This window comes from Schistocerca serialis, chromosome 5, assembly GCF_023864345.2.
Source record: "Schistocerca serialis cubense isolate TAMUIC-IGC-003099 chromosome 5, iqSchSeri2.2, whole genome shotgun sequence".
NCBI classification, from domain to species: Eukaryota; Metazoa; Arthropoda; class Insecta; order Orthoptera; family Acrididae; genus Schistocerca; species Schistocerca serialis.
In genome coordinates, this window is record NC_064642.1 from 328,893,730 (window position 1) to 328,915,570 (window position 21,841).

A 21,841-nucleotide genomic window follows, 5' to 3' on the forward strand; every position below is an offset into this window, starting at 1 on the left:
ACGAGCTCCAAACTGTAATCATATGTTTTCAAATATGAGTGTGTCGTATTTGCGATGCTTTCTACAAAGGAACCTCGGTAGCGAGGTTAATGGCCTCTTTTTTCTCCACCTATGCCTCTGAAAGGCACACACTAACGGCTTTTTTTTCCAGGCGACTGTCACGCAGCTGGGCATCACAACGCATTATGTCAAGGTCACCTGCCTTCTTTACTGAAATATTTACAACAGCTGTTTCTGCTACAGTGACAGTTTGATGCAAATAATATTTCACAGGTCGAAAAATTACAGTAGAAATGTGTAGAAACGATATCTCATGAATAGAAGTGTTGTGATAGATTCATGCATGTGCACACATGTCATAACTCTTAAAGTAGGATTCTTCGTTTCCAACATCCTTTTCACAAATCAGAGTCCCTAGCCACTACTTATTATGCCTTACCTTGTTAGACATATACATATTCAACTCTTCTTCAATTTTTCATCATAATAAATATGTAGCATAATCAAATTCCTCATATAGCATCACCTCATTGATCATAAACATACCTCAACACCATATTACACATTGTCATTGTAATAATATCATCATAGTACATCAATCAAATCTCAGAATCGTCATAGCTTCCTCCAAGAACCTCAGAACCTTTAAAAATTGTTTTGATTCGCTTCAATAGAGTCATCTACCTCAAACGAACTTCAAAAATCAGGATCCCTTACATCATTCAAAGCTCTCATAGTATCACAATGGTTCCAAAAAAATATGAATAGTTCACAAAGTACAGACGAAATACAATTTCATAAGTGTGAATTAATTTAACTGTGTAATTACTTAAATATGTGTTGCTGACATAGTAAAAAAAATGTTTGTCTCTCTTAAATGATCAGATAGCTGTGTAATTCTGTGTTATTGTAATATGGTACCGATGTGTAAAGTTGTATAAGCAAATACCATATTAGTTAGGGCTTCTTGCAGTTGCCACACACAGGGTACACAAAGTAAGCGTGTACCCCCTGAGGATTAATGTAATTATACCCTCCAATGCTACAAATTACGGCAATGGAATGAAATGTGTCACCAGAAGCCTTATTTGTATCTTTGTAATTCAAGAATCTTTCAGAAAAAAATGTTTGAAGTACAAAAGTTAATCACTCAAATGCGTTTCCTGTAGCGTTAAACTGTGTGTCTCGCTGTAAGATAATTTCTGTCGTTACTTGACAGTAAAAACGTACCAAGTGTCGTAATTATCGTCCTTCGTAAGCAAGGTTCTGCAAATTCAATGTACTTACCTTGTCATAAACAAAAGTGAAATGCTATGCGGGTAGATATCGTAGTTAGGTTAGGTCAGTGTTGTTTAACGTCCCATCGACAATGAGGTCATTAGAGACGGAGCGCAAGCTCAGGTTAGGAAAGGATGGGGAAGGAAATCGGCCGTACCCTTTCAAAGGAACCATCTCGGCATTTGCCTGAAACGATTTAGGGAGATCACGGAAAACCTAAATCAGGATGGCTGGAGATGGTATTGAACCGTCGTCCTCCCGAATGCGAGTCCAGTGTGCTAACCACTGCGCCACCTCGCTCGGTGTCGTAGTTATTACGCTTATTGCCGTGATCAAGAAAGTACTGTACTGTAACATATTGTTGTGCTACAGAAAAGGCTGTCCATTGTAGCTATACCACAAAAGTTATTACTAAAACATGTTTTACTTTCCAGAAGAATACAGAAAAACTGTGCAGATATAAAACAGATACAGCACAAAAGCAACAATGTAAATTGTGTCACTCATTAGTATATGTTCTAAGTATGTAAACCTTATAGTCATTATGTGATCGTGCAACTAACAAGCAAGAACATACACACAATAACACTGTGTCGTCTGTTCACTATAACAATGCATTCATAATTACTGTCTAAATAAGTTCGTTAGGTTCTTGACTGGGTAGTTAACTTCAAAAAAGTGCTGCATGTTAACAGTTTCTAAGGGTGCCAAAGCGTACTAGTAACATGAAGTAGAAATGGCATACCAATGACCAATTCAGAAAGCAAATTATCACTCAGTAAATGGTTTTACATGTGAAATGTGGTGTAAATCTATACTCTTCCTAGTACACAGAATTTCAACTTCAACACAATTATCATGTGGTATACGTCAGATTCTGTTAGGTCCATTGTCAATCAGAAAGAATTTGTGACTCAAGTGTTTCTTCTTATGTGACAATGAATGAGCTTTAATGAGAATTTTCTGACCAATATATAGTTTCTTTGCATTTGCTTTACCATGTAGTTTTCTCCTTTTGTCTGCAGCAGACTTTATATTTTTAATAGCCAAATCAATTATGTCTTTGTGTCGAAGTTTACGTGTATTCGGAAATGGTACAAGCTCTCTGATTCTGTTTGGTGGATCCTCATTCTTCAGTACAAGAATAGGTGGTAAACCTGTGGAGTCATGAGGCATTTCATTGAGCACGTTGTGAAATAAGTGTAAATATCTGTCCCAATACTGATGCTTTCTGTGACATTTAAGTCTGCAAAACTTATTGTTTTCTCTCATAATCTGTTCAGATAGGTTACAATGTGGTGAGAACAATTAAATAAAAACAGGTTTGATATTACAATTCTGAAGCATGCGTGACCAAACAGCAGATCTGAATTGTGGTCCGTTATCTGAAATGACTTCAGCAACATGTCCAACTTCGTGTAAGAAATTTTTAACAAAGGCATTGGATACAGACCGTCCAGTAGCTTTACCTAACGGTGTGAAAGAAACAAATTTTGAAGTAAGTTCAGCAGCGACTAAAACATACGAAAATCCATTCGATGTTCTGACAAGGGGTCCCAACAGATGAACAGCAGCAAATTCTTTTAATTTAGAAGAAATAATAGGAAACAACAGAGCAGGATGTAAGATGGTAGATGGTTTAGCTTTTTGACAAAGTTTACAAATAGGCAAGACTCTTCGAATTCTATTTTCCATGTTGTTAAAATAACAAGTCGTCCAAAGAATATGATAACATTTTTGTGGACCAAAATGTGCATAGCTGAAATGAATGTACCAAATGAGCTTATTAACAAAATCGTAGCTTGTCATCAACAGTGCAATGTTTGAAGAGTATGTTGTTTCTAATCAGATAATAATGACGAATCTGCATGTGCGTCTTTTCATACCATTTACTTTTGATGTCCTTCCAAATGGGATCCTTATCTTGTTCATGAGCAATGTGCTTTATAGATATGGTGATGAAGTTTTCAAAAGCGACTTTCTGAATGTAAAGAATACTGAAATTTTTCTCGAGGTTAGCTTCTGTGTTGCTTTTCTCAAGCCCAGCCAGTGCAAGTGGCAGTGCGTCCACAACAATGTTCTCCTTGTTGGGAATGTAGACTACTGTGAAGCGGAATTCTTGCAGAAACAATACCCAACGTTTTACCCTGACATGATTTAATCTTGAAGACAGTAAATTTTAATGCACGATGATCACTGTATACTTTTACGTGTTTACCAGAAAGAAAGAAACGGAATTTGTCAAATGCCCAAACGATAGCTAAAGCTTCTAACTCAGTGATGGAATAATTCTTTTCAGATTTTGTTAGCACATGGCTAGCAAAAGCGATGCTTTTCTGAACAATAGCGTCATTTCCTATGACTTCTTGAAACAAATGGACACCAAGACCGACTTTAGAAGAATCCGTGCTAAGGCAGAATTCTTGTGACAGATCTAGATGAGCTAGTATTGGCGTGTTAAGTAGCGCTTCTTTCAAAGAATTGAATTCTAACTGTGCCTCTTCGTCCCAGTTCCAAACAGTATTTTTTCCAGTGAGAGAACAAAGTTTTGGTGTTAGTAGAATTTGCATATTCAGAAAACGAAGGTAAAAATTTACGAGACCTAGAAAACTGCGGACTTGTTTTTTTGTGGCTGGAACTGGAATGGATCTGACTGCTTCTAACTTTTCAGGATCCAGCTGAATGCCTTCAGAAGAAATAATGTGTCCGAAAAACTTCAACTTTGTCCTACCGAATTCAGACTTTTCCATGTTAACTGTAATTCCAGATTCTGCAAAAATATGTAGCACACTGTTGAGGATGCGATTATGTTGTTCCCATGAGGGTTCTGCTATTAGAATATCATCCACATATAAGATGATGTGACGTTTGTAGAACTTAGGTAATATGGAATTTAGCCCACGAATGAATGCTGCTGAAGAAATGTTCAGACCAAAAGGAAGTTTCCGATTTTGATAACAAACACCGAAACAAAGAAAAGCTGTGTATTTTCTACATTCTGAATGAAGTTCGATCTGATAAAAGCTGGATTTGAGATCAATGAAAGACAACACTTTTACACCATTAAAACTTCGAAGAAGTTCTTCCAACATTTGCGGTCTGTCTCTTTCAGGAATAATGATAGTATTGATTTGTCTCGAATTTAAGACAAGCCTGATCGATTCATTTTTCTTCTCAACAACATGTAATGGATTGTTGTATGAGCTTACTGCAGGTTCAATAATGCCCTCGTCAAGCATAGATTGTATTTCTGTTCTAACACGGTCCCTATAATGTGCCAGAATTACATATGGTCTAACACAAAATTTAGTATGCTTGTGAACACGAAATTGGCATTAAAATCCCTTGATTGTTCCTGTTTTGTGAGTAAAAACTGTGTGACTTGCTTGTAAAATGTCAAAAAGGTCCTGCCTATCAGTGCCATTACAGTTCTCAATTGTTTGAATTTTATTCTGAATTAAGTCATTAGTATCAATTACGTCATCGATATCATCCCTGTCAATACTTGCAGAGTGATTGTTGTCAAGTTCCGTGGAAAGTTTCGAACTGTTGTGTAACAAGAGGTATAGCCGATTAATTTCCTCATCGTGGTTTGAGAGCAAATCTTCAAATTTCAAAGCTATTGACTTACCTTCTTCCTCTTAAATTATTTCAGCATCATGAAAGTTTAAGACCGCTTTGAATTCATTGAAAAAGTCGACTCCCAATATAATTTCCATCGACAATAATGGAACAATAAGAAAGTTCATTGAGAATCTGTGGCTTTGACAAAAGAATTCTAAGTTAGTTTTCTTGGCGTACATCTACACTTTTTCCAAATATTGCACCTTGTAATTTAATCTTACATAACTGAAGTGTAGGGCAATCATTCGATTTGTTGCATTTGCTAAAAGCTGTTTCACTAATTACTGAAATGGGACTGCCAGAGTCAAGTACTGCCGTAAATTTTACGTCATTTACTGTAATGTGAATTACAGGATATGCAATGTTGTTCTGTTTTACGTCCTGTTCCTGGAGTAAGATGTCCCTAATGTCTTCCATTTTTACGTAATTAATAGCCACGGCAGCCACATCGTCAGCTTCATAAGTACGTTTTGCGGCTGCCAGCAGTGTGAGTCATTGTCTACTGTCTCTTTTTTTGTTGTCGCACGTCGTTATTGGGATTTGGAGATGTAACCTCTACAATTTCAACTTGTCGAGAGGGCCCTGCTCTGTTTGAATCATGTCAATTTTGGTTAAATTCTGGCCTATTGTTAAGATTATATCGTCTGTCGTCTTGTCGGTAGTTTCCAAAGTTTCTTTCTTGTCGGTCACGTGGTGGAGAATTTCTCCCGGAATGGTAACTGTGCGGTGGACTGTTGCATCTGAAGTTATTCTGTCTTCCTTGATAATAATTATTTTGGTTCCCATATTGTCCGTTTCTCTGATTATCTCTGTTATAGTCATTACTGTGGAGAGATGATCTTTCCCTGTAATTATTATTACTCTGCCAATGGTTGTCATACGGGTAGTGGTCACGATTTCCGTTATAATAGCAGTTTTGTCGTGTCCAGTTATTGTTTGTGTCGTCACGGAATTGTGACAGTCATGATTTGTAATGATTGTTTTCCTGTTTTCGCATCCCTTGAATGTGTCAATTTCTAATTCTTGTAAAAGACCCTGAAAACCTTCAATGTCGTCTTTACAACGTCCTGCCGTCGTACCTTGTGGTGGCTGTTTCCATCATTGCTCCACGTTACACGTTTATAGCATTTGTGAAGTGACCCACCATGTCTGCATCGCCTATAACTGAGCAGCAGCCGGCAGCAGATGTGGCAACACTGTAGCGGCAAGTGACAGATGTGAACTATCAAGTAATTTTAATTGGACTATACACGAAACTTTGATGTCTTAGGGAGAGATTAAATATTTTGACACAAAATTTCCACCAGTTTCTGTAGTGGTGCCTGCATAAATTTACAAACATCTAAGAACCACAGCGTAATATTTTCTTCTTCCGCTTCTTCTTTGTAATCTCTTTCTTTAGTGCATGAGCATGTGATGTTCTTACTGATCAGAATTGCGCTAAGTAATATACTGACCGTTTCTGCAGTCTACTCCTGTAAACAGTTTTCGCTTTATCAGAAAATACACATTTCGTTACTTGGCGATTGGCAATTGTCACACTGGAAGAGTACATAATGGTGTGCTTTCTACATGCCTCAGTACATTTATTTCACTTTATTTTACAGCTGCTGCATGCTTGGCATCTGCTCAACTTAGTTCCAGGTCCAAAATAGTTGTAGTCTGAGATATGCAGCTCTGTAAATGGAAGGCATTAGAAAGTATCGAGACATAAAGTCAAGCTGAATATGATGATATTTAATAAACCATTCAGCCACTTTTATTAAACATTTCGGCGAGGAGCAGGTATTTGTACTCATACTAACTCAGAGTCGATACAACACATTCTTGTATGTCAATGATGCTCAGGGAAGCTTCTTGAAACCGAAATGATCATTTTCGTCACGAAATACTTGAAAATCAAGAATGATAGTTTCGCTTTGAACTGATACCGATATCTTTAGGTTACAAAGCACTTGTACCACACATAGAATGATCGGTGTTAGAGGCGTATAGTCAAATACTCTGTCACATAAAATTAATGCACAGACTGTAGTGATTAAAGAGGAATTTGTTGCTGATTCTATCTCGTCATATACGAATCAAGCTTAATTTGACTGTTTCGACTGTCTGCAACACTCAACAACTGCAATCAGCACCAATTTCTAAGTTGTTTTGGATTCAGCATACAGATGGTGGACCCTCCTTCTTTTTCATAGTAGGGGTGTGGGAACTTGCATTCGTATCATATAACAATGAGGATATCTCACTCTCCCAGTCTTGCTGTAAATTATGGTAGGAATCGAATTCAAAATTGAGAAAGCCTGTAACATTTATCGAAATACAGTCGTCAAATATACTCGATTCTAGACTTGTATCAGATCTTTTCCTCGTCAGTAATGCCAAAACAATGCACCGCAGCGATTCAATTTGCGTCAACGATTCCGGAGCTGAAGGCTGATGGGATGTGATTGGTAATATAGGAGTGTAGAAACAGAATTAAGTACTGTACTCGCAATAGCTTAAGGATACAGGGTACTTTTCTGACTCAATATTATGTAAAAATCAAGACCTATTTCTTTCAGGCACTGTTTATAATATATACGTTTTTGCTTTTTGGTAACCACACCAATAATCTGCTCCTTTAGGGCAAAGTCCATGAACAGGATGGTAATCTGTGGACAACTTATGAAAGTAGGTGGCCCATACAGCTTTTCTCATTGCTGTAACATCGTTAAGAGGTGCAGTTTGTCTAGTGGCCAGCCCATAATAACTCTGAACAAAGTCTATTTCAGTTTCCATCAATCTGCCTCGCCCAGACAGAGATCTTCCATCAGACATCAACTCTCCTTTCATTTCTCTTTGTAGCCTCCTCAATCTAGTACCCACCCTCTTTTGCATATGTCCACAACACTCCAGTTTTGTTACCAACAGTATCTCCATAAACATTGAACTCATTAATTTTATAGAAACCTTTAGAGTCCCCATCGCCTAGATACTTCATGTATCTAATGTATCTATTTGTAGAGCTCCATCACACTGCATATTTCCACTTTAACCATCATAATTCTTAGAACACTGATGTTCAATATGTTCTTCAGTGTTACTTATCAGTACTCTGATAAGCACTCAACATCAACAACACTTAGAATACCATTCAAGGAATAATGTCCTCAACATTTACATGTCCCATCAAGTGCAACAGCAATGTCCCTGGCTCCACTAATATTTACAGTTTCTTCTATTGCATATTCCATAGATGCTTTAGACACAACCGTCAAGGCACCTAAAACTATTTTTGTGTACTTGCTGAACCTACTGGGAGGAGGAGGAAAGTCCATCAAACAACAAAACGTTTGAGCAGCATTTTTTCCTTTTCCTATTGCATGCATTGCTTACATTAACTTCAAATTCACATCATATGAATTATGCACAATGCTCGAAGTCATTTTTGAGAAAGATTTATTGCAGGATCTACATAGAACAACTAATTTTGACGCTAAGCCCTTCCTGCTACTTTGTTGTTCAGTTAACTCCAGACAGCGTAGACCATCGCATTGTTTACACAGCGCCGCTTCCTTTAACAAAGAAGATAAGATGCCTACATCAACAACAACAAATCCACCACAAACAGTGTCATTGTTAAAGGAAAAATTTGAATCACCAGGAGGTGTACCATGTGGGAGTTTCTTCCCTGAAGTACTGATACATAGGTTACTTTCAACAGTATGGGTTGCTTTGTTTATGAAATGGTTATCATAGAATTTCCTTTTATTCAATTTCTCGATGCATGGATTACTTCGTATTTATTGCACACTAAAGAATATGTACTTCCATAAATATATGTAGCACTTGGGCAACAAACATTCGGTAACACGTGAATAAACTGCTTCAGCGAAACAAAAGTAAATACTAGCAAATAAAATCATTTCTAGGCAATAGAAACCTGCACTGTTACCAACATATACAATGCATCATACGTGTAATCGCTGGAAACAGGAAGTTCAAGTTCTTTTCGAAATAATACTGATTTCTGTAATAGAAATAAAGGGGACATGGCAGCATACATGACCGTAACTTTAAATTTTGGTATATATAGGTCATTTTTCATTTGAAACACTATAATGTGAATAGAAATGTATTTAGGAAAGACTATAGAATTTAATAAACTCATAAAAAAATTTCGATTTTTCCACCATTTATGAATACCCTGTATCCTTAACCGTTCTTTAACAGATACAGATACGTGAGTGACTTCCCAAACGCTTTAGTTAACCATGAATGTAGTTTATTTCGGTGTAGAGCCATGTTCTTATGCACAGTTGTCCATAGTGTCCCTAAGAAAAACAAATTCCTGTTTGACGTTAATAAGAATCAGTTATATGTCATCATGCAAGCCAATTCGCCCCCAATGGAAAAAATGATCACTACAATTTGTGTTGATGTTTTCAAATTAGTAGGTCAGTGAACTACCCTGATGACAAAGTGTGGCTCTACAGTCGTTGGTGTACGCTACTGTACTTCTGGCTTAATGAAAGCCACAGGTCGCTACCAAAGAGTTTGCCAGGCAAACACCGATTAAACAGATGAACATATCTTGCAGTAATAAATAAACAATAAAACAAGTTCAACAATATGAGGAAATGAGAGCACCCAAGAAGCTAATTAATGAGGTCAACAAAGTTAGCTGAAAATTAAATCTTGTATTTTCAACAGTACATCTACATGATTACTCTGCAATTCACATTTAAGTGCTTGGCAGAGGGTTCATCGAACCACAATCATACGATCTCTCTACCATTCCACTCCCGAACAGGGCGCGGGAAAAACGAACACCTAAACCTTTCTGTTCGAGCTCTGATTTCTCTTATTTTATTTTGATGATCACTCCTACCTATGTAGGTTGGGCTCAACAAAATATTTTCGCATTCAGAAGAGAAAGTTGGTGACTGAAATTTCGTAAATAGATCTCGCCGCGACGGAAAATGTCTTTGCTTTAATGACCTCCATCCCAACTCGCGTATCATATCTGCCACACTCTCTCCCCTATTACGTGATAATACAAAACGAGCTGCCCTTTTTTTGCACCCTTTTGATGTCCTCCATCAACCCACCTGGTAAGGATCCCATACCGTGCAGCAATATTCTAACAGAGGACGAACGACTGTAGTGTAAGCTGTCTCTTTAGTGGACTTGTTGCATCTTCTAAGTGTCCTGCCAATGAAACGCAACCTTTGGCTCACCTTCCCCACAATATTATCTATGTGGTCTTTCTAACTGAAGTTGTTCGTAATTTTAACACCCAGGTACTTAGTTGAATTGACAGCCTTGAGAATTGTACTATTTATCGAGTAATCGAATTCCAACGGATTTCTTTTGGACCTCATGTAGATCACCTCACACTTTTCGTTGTTTAGCATCAACTGCCACCTCCAACACCATACAGAAATCTTTTCTAAATCGCTTTGCAACTGATACTGGACTTCGGATGACCTTACTAGACGGTAAATTACAGCATCATCTGTGAACAACCTAAGAGAACTGCTTAGATTGTCACTCAGGTCATTTATATAGATCAGGAACAGCAGAGGTCCCAGGACGCTTCCCTGGGGAACACCTGATATCACTTCAGTTTTACTCGATGATTTGCCGTCTATTACTATGAACTGCGACCTTCCTGACAGTAAATCGTGAATCCAGTCGCACAACTGAGACGATACCCCATAGACCCGCAGCTTGATTAGATGCCGCTTGTGAGGAACGGTGTCAAAAGCTTTCCGGAAATCTAGAAATACGGAATCAAATTGAGATCCCCTGTCGATAGCGACCATTACTTTGTACGAATAAAGAGCTAGCTGTGCTGCACAAGAACGATGTTTTCTGAAACCATGCTGATTACGTATCAATAGATCGTTCTCTTCGAGATGATTCATAATGTTTGAATACAGTATATGCTCCAAAACCCTACTGCAAACCGACGTGAATGATATAGGTCTGTAGTTCGATGGATTACTCCTACTACCCTTCTTAAACACTGGTGCAACCTGCGCAATTTTCCAATCTGTAGGTACAGATCTATCGGTGAGCGAGCGGTTGTATATGATTGCTAAGTAGGGAGCTATTGTATCAGCGTAATCTGAAAGGAACGTAATCGGAATACAATCTGGACCTGAAGACTTGCCCGTATCAAGCGATTTGAGTTGCTTCGGAACCCCTAAGGTATCTACTTCTAAGAAACTCATGCTAGTAGCTGTTCGTGTTTCAAATTCTGGAGTATTCCATCCGTCTTCCCTGGTGAAGGAATTTCGGAAAACTGCGTTCAATAACTCCGCTTTAGCGATACAATCGTCGGTAACAGTACCATAGGCACTGCGCAGCGAAGGTATTGACTGCGTCTTGCCGCTTGTGTACTTTACATATGACCAGAATTTCTTCGGATTTTCTACCAAATTTCGAGACAATGTTTCGTTGTGGAACCTACTAAAGGCATCTCGCATTGAAGTCCGTGCCAAATTTCGCGCGTCTGTAAATTTTAGCCAATCTTCGGGATTTCGCGTTCTTCTGAACTTCGCATGCTTTTTCCGTTGCCTCTGCAACAGCGTTCGGACCTGTTTTGTGTACCATCTCTTACCAATTTATGAGGTATGAATCTCTCAATTGCTGTTGCTACTATGTTTTTGAATTTGAGCCACATCTCGTCTACATTTGCATAATCAGTTCAGAAGTAACACAAAGAAAGATGAGGGTCTCACATAAAATTATTAAGTCTGCATCAGTTTCCACCTTAACTTGAAGAATTAAAATACTACCTTAGTGCAGTTAAGTTTGCGTCAATAGTGCATAACACTTGGCAGATTCCCCAGTTAAATCAGGTAACTCGATACCTACAGCAGACTCCAATTGCCAACTATGTGTTACAGTAAAAGTTTGTCATTGATGCTTCTTCACTGTCAGCTAAAGTTCATCATGAAATAAACTGACACTCACTATTGCAGTTCTCCAACTGCGAAGGTATTCATCGCTCGAAAGTTGCATGAAATCGTCTAAGTTGTCATGTGCTGCTCAGGCTCTATCACCTGTAAAATCTGAAAGTTTTGAAACGGTGCGACTGTGCTGCTGCCCAGATAAACTAAGTTCGATTCTCGTCCGAACACTCCCCAGACTCATCACTACTGTTTACGTGAACAGACTGACTGCCCGCAACCAATTAGCCAAAATAACCAGGAGGCATAGCGGTGCCACTTATTTAACATCTCAAAAACCAGACCATGCCAGTCATATTCATGATCTCCTACAAAAATGTCGTTAAAACGACCTTCTTTCAATACACAATGATGTTTCTACAACAAAACATACTGAAAATAGCATCTCTGCATGCTGGTCACGTTCCGACCCTACAACACATTCTAGTATAGATATTATAGTGAGTATCAATGGAAACGAAATATTTGTTTGTATATGTACATGTATGTCACATCAAAACAAATCGCTGATTCATCGTCTTTTAAGTGATGCCCTTGGTTTTTGAGTGACATGTAACAAATTAATACATCACACTACGTCAGAGATCGAATCGTAATCTGTATTGCTGCAAATGGTTTTTCAAAATAACTGAGCCACTTAATGTTTCCTTCTTATTGACTTTTGTCTCACAATTGTTTTCATGAAAGTATGCAATTCCTTATTCTCTGTAATTTTGGTTATAATAACAATGTTATCAGATTTCATTAATGTTTTATTTAGAAGCAATTGGTCCATGTTCCTTTACTAATGATGATACAGAGTTTGTTTATCTTTCAGTTATTTCATTACGTTCATAATCGATTAGTTTGGTGGTGTGTAATCTCAATTTCTTATTACAAAGTCTGGTTACTGTTTCTTTCTATTTCAAATCATTAGTTGCATTATACTTAACATTATCACAGCCCACCATCACCAAGCTTTTCTGCTCGCCAGTGACGACTTTAGTGGGGTAATGAGAGCACCACCCCACTCTGTTTTGCTGTCAAATTTATTCCAGATGGAATGGCATCACCATCCACTCTGAATTAATGCCAAATTTATGCAAGATGGAGTTGCAGCACCACCCCACTCTGCATTGATAGAATGGGGGCATCACCCCACTCTGCATGGGTGCCAAATTTTAATCCTCCCTTAACTTAATGTTCTGTTCCATGTCACCCCCTCCCCTTAACCTGTTGTTCCGGTCTCACCCCACTAGGCTTGGTTATCAAATTTGTAATGCTCCTTAACCTATCGTTATGTTAAGTGGTTTTTCACGTTATTCCCTCCCCCATGGAAAATCCCAGCCTTCCTAACTCCCAGAAATCCCACACCACTTTTGATATCAAATTAATTAATTAATTAAATTATCATAAATTGGTGGGAAATACCTCATCTGCTTATATGATTTCATGGGTTTTCCTTACAGTTTGGTCAGAATCCTTACTGCCTCCACTGGTATTCGATCCCAGAACCCTTCAGTTCCTCACCCTTCTGGAAATATTTGACATGCTTTTGATTGTTAGAAATGTCTCATCAAAGTAATTGCAGTGTGTGGAATATCGTTTATTTAAATAATTTGTGTGATACAAGGCAGTGGGTTTAATGTTTGAAGAATTTGCGTTCTTCTTTCCAATCGCACAAGGAATACCATCAACATAAAACACTGACTACACATAATTACATAATTACACTGTTACAGATAACACTAAACATATCTGCTGAAAAAATAACTTTCCGACATCCCACACTTGCTTCTTTATGTACACTGTCCACAGGCTAACAGGCAATGATGAGGTCGTGGCAGCATGTGCACTGAGCAGTGGGCAGTAATTGCAGGAGTGCTGTTGCTTAATCCCAGAACATAGTGTCAGGTGCTGATGTCCCTTTGTTATCAGAAACACACCTTCCATACCAGATCAGTGGAAGCAGCTCCTCTCTGAGGTCGCCCTGCTGTGCAGATACAGACTGAATTACTTCAGAATACCACCAGCAGAAGACACTGGCAGAAGCAACCTCCCTACCTCTCCTCCCTCCAAACCCTCATCCCTTCCTCCTCCCCCCTCTTGTTACTTCCTGTCGGACAAATTATCAGCTGATGTCAACTCTTTGATATTGACACCTGAGAAATTCCTGTCATAACAGACGCTCTCGCTCTCTACCTTCCTCTCTCTTTCTCAACTGGCTACTTCCTGTCCAGTGATAATCTGTTGCATGGCACTGGAAACCACACTAACCCCTCATTTGTCCTGAACAAAGTAGTGGATGCTGAGTAAATCCCAGCCCTCCCCATTATGCTGGGATGTGGATGCCTTGGAAATAGTCTGTTTGAACTACCCTCATTCAATCAAATTGATTGACTAATTAATTAAGTCGATACCTTCTGGGTGTGACAGTTTTCTCTTGCTTCCTGTTGGTGGATACTAGGACTGGAATATTTGACAGGAAACTCTGGGATCTGATCTCACATCTGCCCTGTTTCCAAACCCTACTGTTCCCTCTTCCAAATTGTTTCCTTGTGTCCTGTTGGTGGATACTGCTATAGGTAGATCGTTTGGTCGGAAATCAGTTGTACTGGAGGTAGCTGAACTGGTAGTGATGTTAACTTACTTCTGCTTCATTTAGAGCGTTCATCACACCAAATTAAAGTTCTGTCTAAGTTCTCATCTATATTCCTATTGTAACTTAGCGATGTTATTTTCCCCCATACAACAGTTGCATATCTGTCAGATTGTTTACCTCCCTCAGTACCTCAAAGTGATCACTCAACATCTGACACTGTTAAATCCACTTATGAACCTTATTTTGCCTAGTAGCAACATTAAATGTGAATAATACTAATGCACTCTGGTGGCTGTTCTTTCTGTCACAGAGAATTGCAAGGTTTAGATACCTGCAGACGACATGTACATGTACACAGTTACATTGATGTCTGACCATGAGTAGTCTATTTATGGCAATCTGGCTCAAAGAGCATTTAAATTAAAAATTCCAGGATGCAAACCAAGATTCTAATTTCACAGTACCTGCCCACCGAAAACTTATCAATGCCCACAAATCGAAATTTCAGGTTACCCTCCATTCAGAGGCTGTTGCATGCACCGACCGTTGTTTTGATTTGTAAATAATGGATTTCAGCTATCAGTCATCCTTTGGAATTTTTATTGGCAGATGTAGATTTCAGCTATAAACTAGTCATTCTCAATGTACTATCATTTTTGATCAATTCATGTAATGCCTGTTGTTCAGGCTTTGTCCACAGTTCATATAATACTCAACGGTCAATGAACTGTGGACAAAGCCCGATGAACAGGCATTACATGCCTTGAGAATTGCTATTTTCTAGCTGAAATCTAGATCTGTCAATAAAAATCCCAAACGATAACTGATAGCCGAAATCTATCATTTAAAAATCGAAATTTTCTTTTAATTATAAAATAAAAAATACAAAAATTATAAAATTTATTCAAATTCAATAACTGAATGGGATGATCTTCATTTGTTTTGCCCTCAATTAATAAAATGTAATGCAACAATTTTATCTAATTTGTCATCATCATTTATAAAGATTTTACTACAACACTCTGGAAGAGTAATTTTGTATTTATCTTCTAAAAGTAATCAAACACCATTACAAAAGTTAGTTGGCAAAATTTCAGCTTTTGAAATGGCGTAATATTTATGTTTTTAAGCTCTGATAATTTAGTGAACACTTTTGTATAAGCATCAGTATAATTGTTCAGTTCAGTTAACTGATTTTCAACACCACCGTACACATTTACTTTTATTTGTATTTTAAGATTTCAGTTTATATCTTCTCTAGTTTTCTAGAAATATTTGTTAAAAAATTATTAACGTTTCCTAATTTTTATTCGTTTGTATAATTAAAAATTTTCAGTAAGCATTCTATGTTACAAAACATAAGTTAAATTCTTTTGACTGCATATAATAACAAATGCAATTATACATTATGTACACTTTCGTTAAAAATGTATATAATTTCACTGTTGTTTTTTGAGCAGTTACAACATTCATTCTTGTATACATAGTTATGTGATGGATAAAATAATGTTGAACTAAACTGAATGGACTTATAATTATATCATTAGTTAATTGGGTAATTCTTTTAAAATCTGTAAAAAATTGTAAGCTCTTAAGAAGATAGTTTGAGGATCAAAATTCAATAATTCTTGAGCAAAAACATCGTTTCTTCCATTTTTAACACACATATTTTGTAACTGAACATGATCGAATAAAGAAAAATCATTAAACAGATTATTTCTTCGATTAGTTTCGGAAACAACGAAAATCAACTAAAGCATATAAAATTCGGTAGAATTATAATAATTAATAGTACCTACTTCAAAATTTCTTCTTCTTTGTAAGACAACAAATTCAGTTGTTTGTAATTCATAGAAAGAAAATTGAATTTTTGGATTTTAAGTCTTTCTCATTCCAGCTCAAGTGAATATTCTTGTTCATGTTCAACAAAAGGAACTCAAATTGCCATACTTTTTAGAACAATTTTGCCTTTGCTGGAAGTGTACAACTATCATTAACAGTAGGCCAACGAAGAATATAATCTTCTTGATCTTTTCCTGAACGTCAAGTAAAAGTTAGAGTTAAATCACATTCCCACATAATTTTCGTATAATCTTTAATAAATTCTATTGATAATTCTAATGGGCAAAGTACTTCATTTTATTTCGTTCTAACTTTTCCATTGTTCAGTATATGTCCTTCCATAACTAATTATTGAAGAGGGGTTGAGGAAGAAGTAAATGGAAGTTCTATTCTAGATAAAATATTGTTTCCCCTCTTGATGGGAATAATATCAAAGAACTTTAAAACAGAATTATCAGATAGTTTAATATTAGATTTACAATCATATGCAGACAAAACTGTTCCATCTGTGTGAATAACATTAAAGGTCATGTAAAGATGCGAGCAATTAGGATTAATCCAACCATTACCAATATTAACACTAATTTCAGTTTCCTTGTTAGGAAGATTTAAATTATATTCTTATTTTCTCATTAATAGGAATGGAGAAAGCTGATAACTCTCGATTTGGTTCATGATTTATTAAAGGAAGAATTTGTTAATTAATTTCAAAATTACTGTTACATAAGCAACATTGAAGCCATCAGATTATCATTTTCATCAGTTATGGTTATTTCTAAATTCTGAATAGTACAAAAAATTGGAGTGTTTATAGGACGATTTGGTTCATAAATTATTGGACCACCAAATTCAAGATTAGGTTTAAATGAGGCAATAATATTCGTTTTCGATGAAAATCATGATTATCTTGAATGAATGTTCCATAGTAAAAATAAACATTTACATTCATTAATTCAATTGGAATGATTTTAGCAACATCTGTCTTTACATTAGCTTCAATAATTTGGTTATTAAACCCAAAAACTTGACTGATACAATTTTCTTTATCTATAAATAATTTGACAGCACTTTCAATAATAATTCTGTTTAAAATTTTATCTTCTCTAATGTGAATATAAGGGCTTTTTAAATTGAAACATTTTTTCTAAACATTTCAGACTATATTGACCAAGAGGAAATTCTAGTGTTTCTACACATTATTTACTTTATTTTATGATGATATTTCTGCATCAAATTCAAGTTTACTATTTTTTGATGTTATAGTTGGATTAAAAAATGAATATAAACCAACTAGTGAAGCACTTTTATAAGTTTCTCTTATTTGAACAGTTAGTCTCTTTTCAGAACAGATGAATTTTCACTCATTGAATTAATCAACTCATTCGTATTACTAAAAGTTATCTACATAAATGACAGATAGTGAATCAAAAATAAGCAGTCCAGAAAAGAATCTAAAAACTAAACATGGTAAAATTTTTCCAAATTCTATTTGATGTGCAATAATAGGATCAAGTGGTTGTGGAAATATAATATTAATGACTGATAATGGTATTCTAACTCCAGGATGGTTAAACAGGAAGAAAATTAAACATTTGTATGTTTATATAAAAAGTTTAGATCAATGAAAATATCAAGAATTTATAAAAATATGTGCAGAAATTGAAGGTGTAATTAATGAAAAATTGTTAGTTTTGTTGAAAATAATGTTGGAATTATTCTGTTAGACAAATGGGAAGATAATTCTGTTATCAGTTTTTGTGAGGTATAGTTAGAGACTATTTTACTAGATGAAGACATAAAGGAATCGATTGTCTTTATTTAAGTCAAAGACATTCAAATATCCAAAACAAGTAGTTAGAGATAATTTAGTTTTTTAAATATTTTTAGACAAGATCATACAAAGTCAAATAACATTTGTCATGAATTTGTTGGTGGAGATTTTAAGTTTGATGATTTAAAGAAATATGTAGTAAATGTTGGAACAAAGATAAATTTGTTTTTTATGATAGATGTGCTAAGAAATATTAATGAAGATAAACATAGAGAAAGGATTAAGAATTTTTTAAGCATTGAACATGAATATGGAACATTAATGTAGAACATAAATACATTGAACATAAATATGTGTTAACTAAAAACATTAAAGATAAAATAAAAAATTTATTTTATCCATAATAAATGGTGATCCAGAAGTTGTTAAAAAAGCCTGACAATATAGAACAGTAAAGGAACAAATAAAAGAAGAGTGTAAGAAATGTAATAAGAAGAAAACAATATAAAAACATTTAAAAAATCAACATCAATACAACTGAAATAGTTAACCAAGGAATTGAGGGACCAGGAGAAAAAAATTTAAAAATTTAAAAGTAACTGAAGGAAATAGATAAGTTGAAAAATAATTGGTTCCTTATAATCGACATTATTAGAAGAATTTAACAATATACCAACAATTCCATAATACAAACGGGCTGATGATACTACTGCAAAGTATGACTACACATTAAGTGAATCAGAAATAAATAATTTGCTACAGAATTATGAAAAAGAAAAATATATAATAGTGAGAGATTGTTAGAATTTATCAATCATAGTGAAGATAGTACTTTTTGATGACGACCTGTTGGTGTTTTTATATTTATTGGTAAATTATCAGTAGAATTCAATTGTGAAAAATTAAAAATTGGTGAAAAAATATGAAGAAACATATGGACTATTGACTGTTTTAACTAAAAAATAACTAAAGTAATCCAAATAAAATAAAATCTAGTAAAGGAAATAAATATAATAGTACGATAAGACATTGTTGAAGAGTATTTTCTTAGAGTTTCAGAAAGAAATCTTGGTAATTTATTTGAAAGAATTGGCAAACGTTTAGTAAAAAAATGTACATAAAACCAATGGAATATGCTTGGATGGATGTTGTTTCTCGACTAATCGATAGATTAGATGTAATCAATGGAGGAGAATTAGCTGGATATAAAAATTATCATAATGAATTAGTAGGAACAACTCAAATGTTAACTAACAAATCTAGTGATTTTATTATTAATGATCCATAAGGAATTCCTTCTTTAACGAGATTTTTTAATAATTTAGCACACACGTTTTGGAAAAGTGAAAAATATGGAGAACCAAGTTAGAAGAAAGATTAACTAGAGGTAATCAAGGAATTAATTCATTAGATGAAGCATGTAAAGAACATGATATTTCTTATAGATAAAATGAAGATTTATGAAAAAGATAAAAACTATGAATTATTTGCAATAACAAAACACAGAATCGAAACTCTTTTGTCAACAAAGAAGAAAGGAGAAATATTGTTCACAGAAAAGTGTAGTAACAAAAGCACAAAGAAGTAAGTTCACAGAAGCAGAAGAGAAGCTTTTATTTTGGAGTATGCCAACATTTCCAAGGAATGAGAGTTTTTACATAAGAAGAAATAGTAACAAGGAGTATTGGAGCCAAGATTTGAATGTCTCCAGGCATTGCCATACCTTTAAGGATACATAGTCAGCCTCCAAAATTATGGGTAAGTTTTATTATAAAACACTTAATAAACATTCCCTGCAAGTTTAATTTCTTTGACCATGCATTGATACTTGCTCTAAATGGGACTTTCTATCACTAGAGCTCTTCGCAAAACCTGGCAACAGAAAAGCAAAAACCGCTCTAGAAATACAGCACAAAAAAGCTGAGAAAGCGAGAGAAGCAATGACAAAAGATACTTTATCTTCTCAGCTACCTAATGGTGATGTGACCATGTGGTCGATACACCTTGAACAAGTGTTATCTTTTTCTTGTCTAATACACAGTGAGATGTATAATTCGTGTCAGGTTTCATGCTAAAATCTGTGTGTTCATGCTCTCGACAACAATAACAGCCTACTGTTTTTGAGGCCTGAGGGTATAGGTGGCTGAGGAGGCAATGAAATTGCTTCCTGCCTCCTTAAAGCAATGAGTAAACCTTAGTACTCTTGGAAATGGAAGCTAAACTACCATCTGATCTGATCACCGCATTGGTTAGAATAAGAATAAAATGATGCTTTTTCTTTGGATTTTACTGACAGTTTTAGGGAAGTTTGATGAGATTAATCATAACCCCCCAGGTTAGCCGAGACCGCTAATGCGCTGCTTCCTGGACTCGAGTTGGCGGGGTGGCCCCGGATCGAATCCGCCCGCTGGATTAATGACGAGGGCCGGTGTGCCAGACAGCCTGGATGTGGTTTTTAGGCAGTTTTCCACATCCCTCTAGGCGAACACTGCGCTGATGCCCACATGCCACCTCAGTTACTCGACTCAGACATTTGAAACACATCCGCCCTTTTCCATGATTTACACTAGATGCAGACAGATGGGGTACTCTGTTTCCGTCCTGGGGGGTACAGGGTGGCGGCAGGAAGGGCATCCGGCCACCCTTTCACTTTAACATGCCAAATCCGATTTAACCACGCCAACCCCACGCACAAGGCGGGACAAAGGCGCAAGCGATAGATAGATAGATGAAATAAATCACAAATTTTTGATTTCTGGCCATTCATTTATGTTGTGTGGCAGAGATTTTTCCCACATTGAAAACCGTAAGCAACTGGAAGGTTTTCAAGTACCTAAGGAGCTAGTAAAATGAATGGAGAATGCTAAACCTAACAATCCATTTCTGGTTACTGTGCTCCAGCCTGAGGAGTTTTTTTATTTTTTAAATAGCAGCCAGTACACATATTAACACAACTAAAATAAATATTTCCAAATGTACTTGGATTCAAGTGAAAAAAGTGCTCCTGGCATCATAAAAACGAGACTAATGTGCAACGAACTTGAAGCATGGAACACATTATACATTTTCAAGAAAGAGGTTACCGCTGATATACTAAATAATTTTATTTTACCATCACAGCAATGTAGCAACAAACTGTTAGCTGAAAAGAAAAAGGATGTTCAACAGATGCTACCATACCTTAAAGTAGCTAATAGAACATTTATTGAAGACTTGACCAAAAAAATCGCTTTTGTACTCTGTAAAATTAAATATATTATTGATAAGAGTTTAATCTTGATAATGCATCTGTAAAATTATTATTATTATTAAATACTGATTAATGCTTGAGATTTCATTTATTGCCAAATACCTCGTTTTTGCTGATAACTCCATGGCATTTACCACATTCTGAATTCTTTAGAATAATATATTTGTTTCAGTGATGAAATTAAGGGGACATAAAACATTTTTGCAACAATTGTATCACTCTTGCTGTACCCAACAAGTAAAAACTATTGTTCAGATATTTTCGTTAAAACATTTTTGTCAAAACAAAAAAAAATTAAATAACTCAGAATCACTTTTTTGGCACTTAACCCATTATTGATTTCCACTCTACAAGTACATGATAAACACATTTTTGAATTTACTTTTATTGCTGTAGGTGTACAAAAAATGCATGATTTAAATGAATATGATTTTATTCTTTAAAAAGTTGTTGTTAGTGAAAAAAAGAGAAATTTAACATTATATGATTTTGATATTTGAATGAGGGCTGTTGACAAAATTAACAAAATAACT